This window comes from Lathyrus oleraceus, chromosome 3 (genome assembly GCF_024323335.1).
Source record: "Lathyrus oleraceus cultivar Zhongwan6 chromosome 3, CAAS_Psat_ZW6_1.0, whole genome shotgun sequence".
Taxonomy (NCBI): Eukaryota; Viridiplantae; Streptophyta; class Magnoliopsida; order Fabales; family Fabaceae; genus Lathyrus; species Lathyrus oleraceus.
In genome coordinates, this window is record NC_066581.1 from 308,780,460 (window position 1) to 308,795,219 (window position 14,760).

The window sequence follows — 14,760 nt, forward strand, 5'->3', positions numbered from 1 at the left end:
GTCTCCATAGACCCTATCTCCTACAATTTTCATCATATGAAAATGATTCCAAGAGAAACGTTACTCTAAATGCCATTCCAAACAACTTTCATGTTGAGGTCTAAAGCTAATTTTTCTTGGAAAGTCATTTTCTATGTTGAAACATTATAGGTCATTTTGTCTAAACCCTAATTTGAAAGTCAACTTCCCAAGGCCATAGCTTGCTCAATTTTTATGAGATGAAGGATTTACAAGTTGAAAAATCAAATTCAATGTGTCTACTTAAACTTTTATGTTTTGAGTGAGAGCTAAATCAACTTTTATGATCAAGTGATATGAGGATACATTATAGGTCATTTTGGACCAATACCAATGAACAAGTGATTTTCGTCAACTTCAAAAATGCATAACTCACTCATTCTAAATCCAAATTATGTCAAAATGGTGACCATTATGAAGGTATTTGAAATAGATATAACTTTGATGAAGAAACGTTTCTCATTTGGAGCTCACATGAAAAGTTAAGTAAGGTGAAATAATGAAGTATATGACTTGACACTTCGAATATTTTTCAACATGTTGAAATTTCCAAACTTCCACCTCAGAATTCACCATGATCCAAGTTCCAAATGGAAAAGTGTTCAATATAAAAGTTTTCCCTCTTGATCTAAGCTTTCCAAATAGTCCCAGTTCATTCATTTTGGATGAAGTTTGCTAGGGTTGCGCATGGTATTAACAGACCTGCATCAGTTGGCAAAATCAAAAGTTCAATTGATCATTTCACTTTGCCTTGCCATTCAAGCTTCATTCAGACTTCAGCGTGGTTCGTTTTGGACCTAATTGCATTGCTTCATGGGCCTGTACACGGCCATGCAAGCATGAACATGGCATTGCTAAATTTGGACAAAATTTTAAGTGTGCAAATAATACTTCAATTGGCTATAAATATAGACCATATATGCTTATTTCAAAGGACCCTTGCGCGCAAGCTTTGCCTCCACTCTTCAAACCCTCTCAATTCAAAGGAAAAGCTGATAATTTTCATTTGAAAATTGAGTTTGAATCTCACTGTTTGGAGATTCAAAAACTCCAGGATCCAAAGCTTTGTACTAATCCTAAACCACTTCTGCAAGCTTCCTGAGTGAGATCAAGCAAGGATTGAAGCAAGAGAGATCAAGTTCTGCACAACATTGAAGGTATTTTCCAGATTTTTTCTTCTCTTAGATTCTCACTCAATTCTCATCAATTCTCTTGGATCTTTGGTTGTCTGAATTCCTACCAATGTAGGCAAGAAGATTGAGTTGCTTTGATATCAAATCGAAGTATCTCAGTTGACACACCTCAAAATTCAACTCCTCATATCTTTCTATATATTTAAAGTTAGTTAAAAGTAAGGTCAGATTCGTGATCTACACCATTTTTTCTTTAAGATCATGTCCTCCTTTTTCATTTTAGTCATGGTGATGATTGAATCAGTCCGGCGAGGCTCGCTTGAGAAGGTGATCGGAGATTTGCTCCGGTGGTGCGTTGGCACGGTTCAAAACCATTGATCCATTTTCAAATGTTTTAATCTTGAGCGTACATACTGATTACCATGCGTGTGATTAGTTGACTCAGGTGCATTGTAGAACGCGCGCGCTCTGCCACTTGATCTACCACCTCAATTAATGAGGCAGATCAAGTGGTCCACGTTTTTTTGTAATTTCTGATTTTCATTTTATTCCTTTGATTTTCATTAATTCATATTAATTTTAATATTGATCCAAAAAATATGAGAGTTTCACCAAAAAAATTTAAATAAAATCCTCTTTCATATTTTAAATTAAAATTATTTTTTGGATCATTATTAGTATTTTTCATGATTTAATTATTTTGTGATTATTTTTAATTATTTAAAATTACTTTTAAGTTTCCAAAAATTCTGAAGTTTTTTCTCCAAGGTCCTTTGACTTTGTTTGACCTATGATAAATCTCATGGCCATTTCTTTGATGTTTTGATGAGGTTTTAGGAAATTGACCAATCATATTTAATTTTATGTATTATTTTTAGTATTTTTAATTGAATAAATGCCAAATAATTGTGTAGAGCCATTTTGGTTGACTTTGGAAGTTTGACTTGTGTTATTGGGCCCTGGTCAAGTTTGATTTGACTTTGTTAGATTAAGATCATTGGATTTAGGGGATTGATGGAATGTACATTCCATCTCCCAAAATGAACGAATGATCTTAATTTGGTAAAAGTCCTCCTTTGTTCAATTTGAGTTTGATCTATTTCCCCTCCCTCTTCATCTCATTCCCCTTCTTTATGCATTCATGTCATGGACCTATGATATCTCTATTTCCTAAGATTAGTTGATTGAAAAATCAACATAAGTATGGGTGAGATTAGGCCCCCACTTTTGCATATTATTTTTGTGTGTGGTATGTTTCATGAGCATAATTCATCATACTATGTCTCTGACACGCATTAACACCAAAATTCTATTGCCGACCTCAAATAGTTGTGACTTCTACATAAGTCCAATTACGATTGCTTAACATAGCGCTAAATTTTTGACACAAAAGGCATATCATTCTAGTTAGTGAGATTGTAAGTCTCCCCTCTTTCATGGTATTGTGTGGAAACTTGGCCTTTTTTCCTTCCATTGGAAGATGTCTTGGTTCAAGGATTCATGCTTGTGATAAGTGGGTTGAGTGTTCTCTAAAGAATGACTTAAAGCAAAAGCAAAAGCAAAAGAAATACTAACTTGTAACTCGTTAACAACTAACATTTAATTTCAAGTCATTTACTTTAATGCACTTTATTTTTAAGCCTTATTCATTTGCCATTATTCATACCATTCTATTTGTTTATGTTAATGTCATTTTCAATTTGTCCACTTGGACCATATTTTGTGATATATTTTGTTTGTGCATATTGTGATTGCTTGTGTGGTCTTTGACCATTAATGTACACAATAAGAACAATAGCCCTAAAAAACATTTTGTGTGGACTATTGGTTTGATCTGAGACAATTGGACTTAGAATTTAGGCAACACTCCCTACGCAAACGACTTGGCCAATGCCAACTTTCATGTAACCAAGTGCTTGTAATCTGAAACTTCATCTGATACATTATTGAAGATCCATTTTGAGTTCATCTGCAACATGATCATTGTGAAGCTATTACTTTGAATCTGTGATTTATGCATTATGGAATTCATCTGCTACATGGACAAATTTGAAGAAGACCATGGAGTTTCTAAGCTTGGATGTGGCTATCTTTATTTGATGTCTTTTCTCTTTAAGTTGATATATTGTGCATTGTTTGTTGCTTGATTCTAATGTCCAAGGGAATTTGGGTTTCTATATGACATTTGTGTCTATGTGATTGCAGCCCATTGGTGAGATATTTTCAACTCTCAACTTTTAAATTCATGCTTAGGATTAGTCTCTTCATCTCCTCCCTATTTCTTTAATTTCAAAATCTCTCCCTCCTTTTAAAAACTTATTTGCTTGTGCTTGTTTTTTCTAAACTTTGACCATATTGCAAATTAGAAACTTTGGTCTTATACCATTGCATTTTCGAACTCATTTTCTTAAATAAACTTGTGAATAGACTTAACTATACTTGACTTAAAATCTTCAAAAGCCAAAAAGAACTAACTCATTCAAGCCATTTTTAGGCCTTTCTGCCTTTCAAACTTAATTTTTGTTAAAAGCAATGCATCCACTTTGAAATTTATACCACGAACTACGGGGTTTTGATCCCTCATTTTTATGTTGGTACGTAGGCACAAGTCCGAAGGTCTTGTCAAACACAAAAATATAATTAATGAATTCTTTTTTCATCCCCCCACTCTATTTGTTTGCAAACATCATTTGTACAAAAACACATATGCACACAAGAAAGGGCTCCCTAGGAGTACCTAGGACACTTTGGGTGCTAACACCTTCCCTCTGTGTAACCAACCCCCTTACCTGTAATCTCTGGCATTTTATTAGTTTTGATTTGAAAACTTCTTATTTATAGGTTTTGTTCGTATTTTCCCTTTTCCCTTGGAAACAATAAAAGCGCGGTGGTGACTCTTGTTATTTGATGTCTTGCTTATCCATAGCTTGATGATCATGAATTTACCACTACACAGGCCATGACATTGAGAACTGCTAACCGTTGAAGTACGAAGTACAAAAACTTTTGAAGAGTGGAACGGTGTCCTTTGAAGACAAAGCACCTAATGTGAAAGCTAATTCATTTCCTGCTCATGGTAATGCTATTGTCAACATGGTGGACGGTTATCCAGGGAATTTTTGAGTATTCGATGTACGACGTATATGTAGGTCGTTGGTGGAAATGAACATAACCTTGTGTTTGATCAGTGATTGTGAGCACGATCATGATGGTTGTGCAATCTGTAGTGTGAACCCCCGTGGGTGTATGATTGCCAAGAGAGATATTCAGAAGTTGATGGATGAGAATGTAATCCAGATTCAACAGTCAAGGGATATAGATAATATGAATGTAACTGTGCCAGTGTTCAAGACCCCTGAGCGGGTAGTTATCTAGTTTGATAGCAGTAATAGCAACATCGTTAATAGATCGGTATCACCGTTAGTAATACGGTTAGCGGGCCTTGTTCCGTATGTGTCCAATAAAGTTGTGCCTTATCAGTATAATGCCACCATGGTGGAGAATGGTCAAGAGGTTCCTTTGCCAGTAGTAGATTTTGTGGTGAATATAGCTGATATTGAGAAGGTGACCCATGGTCGTGTGTTTGGTCTGGTCTTTCAAAAGGAAGTAGAGGGTGATGTAACTAGTAAGAAAGCAAAGATTCCAGTGGTGAATCCAGGTACTGCTCCAGTGTGTAAGTTTGGTGAATCCAGCAAACTGAAGACTAACGATGATGATGAGGTATTGCATTTGATTAAAAGAAGTGAATTTAATATGGTGGAGAAATTGCTCCAAACCCCGTCAAAGATTTCAGTGATGTCTCTGTTGATGGATTATGAGGCACATAGAGAGGCGTTGCAGAAAGTGCTTGAGAAAGCCTATGTTGAACACGATGTTACTGTGGATTAGTTTGAGCACATTGTTGCTAACATCACTTCCTGCAATAATTTGAGTTTTTGTGATGAAGAGCTTCCTGAGGAAGGTAGAAATCACAATCTAGCGCTCCATATTTCAATGAATTGCAAGGAGGACGTGTTGTCCAATGTGTTGGTCGATACTGGTTCATCTTTGAATATGCTTCCAAAGTCAACTTTGTCCAGACTTTCTTATCAAGGCGCCCCAATGAGGTACAATGGCGTGATTGTCAAAGCGTTCGACGGTTCTCATAAAACCGTCATTGGTGAAGTGGACCTTCCAATTAAGATAGGCCCGAGTGATTTTCATATTACTTTCCAGGTAATGGATATCCACCTGGCCTACAATTGTCTATTGGGAAAGCCATGGGTTCATGAAGCTGGAGCAGTGACATCTACTTTACACCAGAAGCTAAAATTTTTGAAGAACAACAAGCTTGTCGTTGTTAGTGGAGAGAAGGTGCTTTTAGTGAGCCATCTGTCATCCTTTTCTTATGTTGAAGCTGAGGAGGCGGTTGGAACTCCATTCCAAACCTTTTTTATTGCTGAGGTGAAGAAAACTGGGGCACCCATGTCTTTTTTGAAGGATGCTCAGAAAGTTATTGAGACTGGCAGCACTGATCAGCGGGGTCATGTGATAGATATTTCCGAAAACAAGAATAGGGCCGGATTGGGATTTCAATTAGGGTCGTTCAACGTCAAAGCTGAAGATATGCAACCGAGTTTCTGTATTGGAGGGTTCATTCATGGGAATGATCAACACTCAGCTGCTGTGATTGGGGACAGTGAAGACGAAGCTTACGCCAATTTTGTGACGCATGGCCAGATTTGCAACAATTGGATTGTTGTTGATGTTCCTACTGTTGTTCATCGCTCTAAGAAATTTGTTTTCTTTTTTTTAAAGAAAATCCTTCTCCTATGCCTAAGGGAGAAGTGAACATTGTTGGACATTTCAATTATCATCAATAAAATACAATTTTATTCATCCACATCTATGATGTTTTATTTTTACTTTTTGCTTTTCTGAAAATGGTAATCACAAAAAACATAAATAAATAATAATATTCCATCAGCATAATATTTGGTCACAATTCAGTTCTCTAAAATCAAAATATCAAATCATTATGCAGGTTGGTTCCCAAACCCATTGAATACAATGATCCTACTCCCTCTCCAAACTTTGATTTCCCTGTGTTTGAGGTTGAGGAAGAGACTGATGATGAAGAAGTATCTGATGAATTATCTCGTTTACTTGAGCAAAAGGAAAATTCCATTCAGCCGTTTGAAGAGCAAATTGAACTAGTCAACTTGGGTTCCGAAGATGATGTGAAGGAAGTCAAGATTGGGTCTCAACTGTGTCCAGAGGCTAAGAAGGGGTTGATTGATCTTCTTCGAGAATATTCAGATGTGTTTGCTTGCTCCTATCAAGACATGCCTGGTTTAGATTCTGAGAATGTGGAGCATAGATTGTCGTTGAAGCCAGAATGCCCGCTAGTCAAGCAGAAGTTGAGGAGGACTCGTCCTTATATGGCAGTGAAGATCAAAGAGGAAGTGCAGAAGCAGATTGATGCTGGTTTCCTTGTTAACTCCGAATATCCGCAGTGGGTGGCCAATATTGTGCATGTTCCGAAGAAGGATGGAAAAGTCCGCATGTGTGTTGATTATAGAGATTTGAACAAAGCTAGTCCGAAAGATGACTTTCCTCTGCCACACATTAATATGTTGGTAGACAATACAACTAAATTCAAAGTCTTTTCATTTATGGACGGATTTTACGGTTATAATCAGATCAAGATGGCACCTGGAGATATGGAGAAGACCACATTCATTACACCCTAGGGAGCATTCTGTTATAGAGTGATGCCTTTAGGTTTAAAGAATGTTGGCGCAACATACCAAAGAGCTATGAACACTCTTTTTCATGATATAATTCATAAAGAGATCGAAGTCTAAGTTGATGACATAATTGCCAAATCAAGTGATGAAGAAGAACATGTTAAGCATTTGTTGAATCTATTCCAGCATTTGAGGAAGTACAAACTCCACTTGAATCCCAATAAGTGTACTTTTGGTGTTCGTTCTGGTAAGTTGTTAGGCTTTATTGTTAGTGATAAAGGTAGTTGATCCTGCCAAGGTCAAAGCAATACAAGAGATGCCTGCGCCCAAAACTGAGAAGCAAGTCAGAGGTTTTCTTGGCCGTTTGAATTATATCTCAAGATTTATATCGCATATGACTGCCACATGTGCACCTATATTCAAGCTTCTTCGGAAAGACCAGTCTTGTGATTGGACCGAAGGCTACCAAAAAGCATTTGACAGTATCGAAGAGTATATGCTCGAGCCTTCGATTCTATCTCCGCGTGTTGAAGGAAGACCATTGATCATGTATTTTTCCGTGCTTGATGAAAGTATGGGTTGTGTTCTTGGTCAACAAGATGAATCTGGAAAGAAAGAGTATGCAATTTACTGCCTCAGTAAGAAGTTCACCGATTGTGAGACTCAATATTCTATGCTTGAAAAGACTTGTTGTGCATTGGCTTGGGCTGATAAGCATCTGCGCCAGTACATGTTGAATCATACTACTTGGTTGATATCCAAAATGGATCCAATCAAGTACATTTTTGAGAGCCTGCTTTAACTGGGAGAATTGCCTGTTGGCAGATGTTGTTATCAGAGTATGATATTGAATACAGATCTCAAAAAGCTATTAAAGGTAGTATCTTGGTTGACCATTTGGCTCACAAACTGATTGAAGATTATTGTAAGACCCCAATTTTTACCCTAAGATCCCTCATTCTATTATCATCATATGCATTAGCATTGGGATCACACCTTGGAATCCTCCTTACCCCTCATTCATTGGGTTTGCATTGGGAGAGATCACCAAGCACATTTGATTGTATCACACTTCATTTTTCTTTGTTTACTAACACAAATACCAAAAATATGTCATTGTATAGTTTAAGTCTTTTGTAGGTAGTGCACATGCTCACCTATGCTTTATCAAGCTCATATCTAGGGTTTAAGACCCTCATTGCAAGGAGCTCAATCAAGCAATGATTTACTATGGCTATAAGTATCATATATGGATCCCCATAATCTTCAAATGTTATTTTGGTCAAGAAATCATCAAGAGTTTGGAGTTGGTTTGCCTTGGAAACCCTGATTCATCTGGGTATCTTATGTGACTTCTTCAACAAGTTTCTTCAATATTTGATAAAATATTTCAAGGGGTACTTTACATTTCATCATATTATGCATATATGATCTCCATGAGTCCCAAAAGTCAAGAAAATATCAAGTTAGCAAGTTGGTTCATGGTAGTTGACCAGAGGAATTCAACTGGTCAAAACTGGGGTTCCCTAGACCCTATCTCCTACAATTTTTTGTCATATGAAAATGATTCCTAGATAAAAGTTACTCTAAATGACATTCCAAACAACTTTCATGTTGAGGTCAAGATCTAGTTTTGCTTGGAAAGTCAGTTTTTATGGTGAAAGAATATAGGTCATTTTGTCTAAACCCTAATTTGGAGGTCAACTTCCCAAGACCATAACTTGCTCATTTTTTATGAGATGAAATCCTTTAAAATTTCATGATCAAATTCAAGCTGTCTAATTCAACTTTTATGTTTGGAGGAAGTGCAAATTCAACTGGAAAATACATGTGATAAGAGGAAACATTATAGGTCATTTTGGGCCAATACCATTGAACAAGTGATTTTCCTCAACTTCTAAAATGCATAAATCTTTCATCTTAAATCCAAAAGAGGTCAAATTTGTGACCAATTTGAAGTAATTTGAAAGAGCTACAACTTTTATGAAGGAACGTTTCTCATTTAAAGTCCATAGAAAAAGTTACTCAAGGTGGAAGAAGTGAACATATGGCTTGATACTTAGAATTTTTTTTTGATATGTTGGACTTTCCAAATTCCACCTCTAAATTCATCATGATCCAAGCTTCAAATGAAAAAGTGTTCAACATGTAAGTTGTTCCTCTTGATCTAACCTTTCCAAAAAGTCTAAATTCATCTCATTTGGATAAAGTCTGAATGACTTGCGTATGGCTTAAAGTTGAAGGACCAGTTGGAAGATTTGAAGTTCCACTTCTCATACACGATTGCATGGCCTTTCCACATGATTTCAGCATTGCTTACACATAATTTTGGACCTAAGTGCATCATTTGATGGGCCTATCACACGCCCATGCAAGCATGCAAGTGAGATTTCCAACTTTGGCCAAAAATGGAAGTGTGCAATTATCAATCTCCTTGGCAATAAATAGAAGTCATCTTGCTCAGAATTAAAGACCCTGGTGTGCAAGCTTTGAATCAGCAACCCCAAACCCTCACATTTAAAGGATAAGCTTAAAGATTTTCTTTGAAAATCGAGTTTGAATCTCTCACTGTTTTTGAGATTGAAACTCCAAGAGTCCTTCCTTCTCTTTGATCCATTTCCACTCCATCAAGCATCTGAAGCAAGGCCAAGCATAATTGAGAGCAAGATTGTGCCAATCTTGAGCTACATTGAAGGTGATTTTTAGAATTTTTCATCTCTTCGATTCTCACTCAATTCATCATTATTCTTGTTGATTTTTGGTTGTCTGAAGTCCTACCAATGTAGGAAACAAGATTGATTTGCTTAGAGGTCAAATTGAAGCAACTCAGATCATGATCCTCAAATTTCAACTCCCTGTATCTTTTTATATACTTGGAGTTAGACAAAATTGACGCCAGATTCAAGCTCCTGAGCATTTTATCTTTAGATTCATGTACTCCTTTTTCATTTTGGTGATGGTTGAGGGAGGACCAGTCTGGGGAGGTCCACCGAAGAAGAAGATCGGAGCTCTCGCTCCGGCGATATGGTGGCATCCTTCTGAACCACATGATCCGTTCAAATTGTTTTAATCCTGAGCGTCCAAAGTGATTACCAAGCGTGTGGGACATTTGACTAGGGAACACATGGATAGCGCGCTCTGATCCACTTGATTTTCCACCTCAATTAATGAGGGAGATCAAGTGGTCCACGTTTTTTTTGTAATTTCGGATTTTCATTTTAATTGCCTTATTTTCATTAATTCATATTCGTTTTAATATTGATCCAAAAACTATGGGACTTTCACGAAAAAAAATTCAAATATTTTTCTCTTTCATTTTCTGAATTAAAATTATTTTTTGGATCAATATTAATATTTTTCATGATTTAATTGTTTTTGTGCTTATTTTTAATTGTTTAAAAATACTTTTAAGTTCCCAAAAATAATGAAACTTTTTCTCCAAGGTCCTTTGACCTTGTTTGACCTATGATAAATCTCTGGGCCATTTATTTGGTGTTTTGAAGAGGTTTTAGGTTTTTGATCAACCATAATTTAATTTAATGCATTTTTAATTGATTTTTTAATAGTTTAATTGGGAATAAATTGTGTTGAGCTATTTCCATTGACTTGTTGAGTTTGACTATTGTTGTTGGGCCTTGGTGTCGTACCTCAAAAAATGGGGATACGACCTAAGCGAAGTGCAATCGCACGCTCACAATGATGGACTGAACAGAGTCGCCACCTAAATTTATTTATTCCTAAAAAGGAAAGGGGAAATATCGATAAAACCCAAGACAAAACGACAATGATGTTGGTCGTCGCAACCAAATCAGTGTTCGGGAGTCGATTACGCAAGGGGAAGGTATTAGCACCCCTCACGTCCGTTGTACTCAACGGGAACCATTAGGTTAGTTGTGTGCATTAATTTGAAATGTTAGGCTTTAAGTTATTAGGTGGGAAAGAAAGAATAGAAGAGAGGAGAATGTTTTTGGATTTTTGACGAAGGGCTAAACCTAAGTTTTTTTATTAGTGGGCCTGGCAAGATTTACAAATCCTGCTCCTACGTATCTCAACAGAGAAACAAGGCTTACGTAGTTCTGGGTAGAAAAATGTTTGTTTGTTGGTCGATTTTAACGAAAGCTACTTTGTGTCAAATCGAAGAAAACATTGTTGGACTACCCAAAACAGGTGGAAAAACATTGCCTTGCATTGTTTTGAAACAAAGTACCTTTCATTTGAGAAAAGGTTTAAGATTCAATCGCACGGCGGTGAGAAAAAGAAATTGATTGGTTTAATGTGTTTTGAATAATGGCGAGAACTTGGATGAGCGAGATATCCATCTCGAATCCTAGTCTTAGGAGTTCGTGGTATCCACCACGTTCCATTTCCATCTTATTTGCAAAAAGTGTTTAATAAGGATTAGGTGTTTTGAATTTGATTGAGAAAGGGTTTGAAGAAACCGCATTGATAATTTTAAATGATGGCGAGAACTAAGATAGGCGAGGCATCCACCTCGAATCTTAATCTCAGGAGTGCATGGTATCCACCATGTTCCATTTCTATATTTATTGAAAGGTGTTTAGATAGGAATTAAGTATTTTGAGTTTTGTTGTGAAAATGACTTGACATTGGATCAAGCATTTGATGAGTGGTTGAGAAAACATTTGAATGAGTGTTTGAGAGAAACAAAATAGATAAATTTGGATGATGGAGAGAGCTAGGATGGGCGAGACATCCATCTCGAACCCCAGTCTCAGGAGGGCGTGGTATCCACCACGTTCCATTTCCATATTTATTGAAAAGGTCTTAAATATGAATTAATATTTTTTGAGTTTTTATTATGAAAAATGGCTTGACGTTGGATCAAGCGTTTGATGAAAGTTTGAAAGAAATGAAATGGAATGGGAGGGAGAAATGGATTGATTTGTTTATTGAGAAAATACTCGACGTTGGATCGAGTCATTATTTTTGATCTTTTGGAAATGGTTGATTTTATTCTTGTGTTAGTAGATAACTAAACAGTCAAGCAAACAAAAAAATAAAAAGCGATAAAATTATTACATGTCATGGGAGTGGGGGTACATTTTGTCAAATGGGGATTCAAAGTAATGAAATAATTAAATCGGGCCCAAACAACAAACAATGTGATGTATGAGTGTAAGTGCAAGAGAACTGTCTCATTGTAAGAAGGCCCAAGAGTAAGCCATGTGAAGAAAATAACACAACAAGTTATATTTACAACAAACTTAAAAATTAAATCGAAAAAAGATAAAATCGGGATTTGCACGGATGGAAATTGAGGGACACACAAAACCTAAAATAATGTGCTCAAAGCCAGTTTGCGCATGTTGACAATAATTGAAATGTCATATGCGATTAATCAAAACGCGGCGAAATACTATCAATATATTGATAAAAATAATCATGGATAAATAACAAGAAAATTGCCAAATCCATAAGTTAAAAATCGATGTTTAAACCATAAATCAAGGACAAATATTAAAATCAACAAGCGTTTAAAAAAAGAGAAAAAATAAAAAAATAAAAATTAAATAAAAGGTTTAAAATAATAAAAAATGGTAATAATAATAAAAAAACTAGTAGGAAATAGAAAGTATGTTAAAAATAAGAAATGCTAGATCCCAGGGATCGAACTCAAAAGCTGGGTTTTACCAAACAACATTTCTGCCACTAGGCTAGAACTATTTTGTTATCAAAATATCGCTTGCATTACTATAAATATAATAAACAGGCGCTGAATATAATTAAATAACAAATATAACAGTAGCAGGTTCTTGCGATCATTTTTCTTTCCATTTGAACATCAAAATTTTACAGCAAGATAACCAAACAAATGGAAGCTTTAAGGAAGCTAAAACAGAGAAATGGAAATAGAAACTCGAAAAGGAAACTAACCGGTTGCGGCGAGATTGACCGATGAATGTAGGTAAGGTTTCGTCTGAACCGGTCTTTGATCTTATTGTCTGTTCTTCACCACCAAGAAAAACTATGGTTTTCTTTTCTCCTTGCCGTCGACTCCTTTTTTTCTCTTAGTGAACAGTAACGGTTGCTCTCTAAAATTAGGGTTTTTCGGCTCTCTCTCTCTCTTTATGAACAGTGGCCTCTCTTATATATGACTCTCTTATATATGACTCATCTCCTCACGTAGTGGGAAGTGTCTGTACGGAAGACGTTTGGAATTTTGTCCTTATTCCAGCTTGTGGTCCCTCTCCTCACGTTAACCTTTGTGTTAGTAACAATTGCATTTACCACTGTGAATTTTTGAAAATGTTTTAATTACACCTCAACTAACTGTGTGCTAAACCAATGCAGGGTCTGTTCGGGCACGATATCATTAACTTGGCTTCACTACGGTAGCCTTTGATATAATGCTTTTTGCATCAGCAATGGGATCTGCAGAGCTCAACCTCACTTTCTGAGCTACATCAGCCAGCGAGATGCGAGAATATGATATACCAATGTTGCGCAAACCAGTCATAATGACATTATGACGCAATCGAACAATCAAATTATTGGTCCCGTCTGTCTTGAAAGTGGTAGCATACTTCTCTGCAACATTCCGAAACAACTCTAAATCACCAATCCTCACAGCATTGGTAAGTTCAAAGTATGGCCTCAAAGCTTTCTCCATTCCTTTCTGCACGAAGACAATCCTCTCAGAAATTTCTCCTAACAGTAAACGAACTATAATGGCCCACTTGTTACACTGAATTCAAAAACCCTGTGCTGCAACTGGTGCTTTACGAGCAGCCTGCAGAAGAGACTCCTTTGCATCAGTATACTCCAACTGAATTGTCTTAATTTTCCCAAGGTAGAAGAGATAGCGGTAAAACTGCTGGTTTGAATGTGCCTCAAATCGCGGAGCCTTAGACCTCAGCTTCTCTGCTTGATCATATAGGTTGTAGTGGAGGTAGTTACGTAGTAACAGATTAAGAAGTGTTTCCTGACCAAGTTCATCATGGCGCAGGGTAGCAATCCTGTGTAACTGAAAGAGGTTTCCACGAATTTCAGCAAGATCTCCAGTAAGCTCATAGCTATATGAGTAATAAAAGTACAGTCTTGAGGCTATAACATCGACAGTTCTTCTATTCAAGTTCTTGAGCCGGTCAATGCTAGTTGAGGAACAGGCTTTGGCCTCTTCATATCGTTTCTGATGAATAAGAAAAAGAAGCACAAGGAAGTAACAGTAGATTTCTAGCTCAGGCAACAAGTCTTTGGTTGGGGTTTGAATAGCTGCAGATGTTGCAGAATCCACTTCCATCTCATGATCATCATCCTTGGTGTCATACCCCGATTTTGGTCCTGAATTTTTTTTCCATTTACTCATTTATTTTTCTTTTCTCCTCATGACCATTTCATTTGGTCATGAGTCTACCCACTGACTGGTTCGTTTAGACTTATCATCACCTGCTATTCCATGAATCTATGGGCCTCGCCATGTTGTGTCGAGATGGAGTGATTATTTTCCCTTGGTCAAGCAAGACATGGGACCTTTGATCATGTGATAAAATCAATTATTGCTTGGGTGTAATAACCAGTCCAGCTGCACTGAGAAGCTTACACCTAGAAGCGTATGATGGGTCAAGTTGTGTAAAAGAGTGTGTGGCAATATGTTTTACACATCTTTGAGTTTCTTTGCTTTGGTTAAGAACAGAGTAAGAGGCTTCGTGACTGCATTTGGGAGATGATCGACTTAATGGAACGGAACATAATGGAGTAAAGTCTCTTGAGACTTTTGTTCAATTGGTTTTTATTTAGTTTAACTTTAAGATTCAATGTTGTTGTTACCAGCATTGTTGGTGCAAGATCACTTTTGTGTTACAGTGAGTAGAAATCCCAATATACATTATTTCAATGTCTATTGAATTAATGGCATTGTT

At 36.6% G+C, this 14,760-nt stretch overlaps 1 pseudogene; it reads right to left on the reverse strand.

Annotated features, from left to right (window-relative positions):
* Positions 1-13,214: 13,214 nt before the first annotated feature.
* On the reverse strand, positions 13,215-14,674 carry LOC127131011 (probable 26S proteasome non-ATPase regulatory subunit 3; annotated as a pseudogene).
* Between the last annotated feature and the right edge of the window lie 86 nt (positions 14,675-14,760).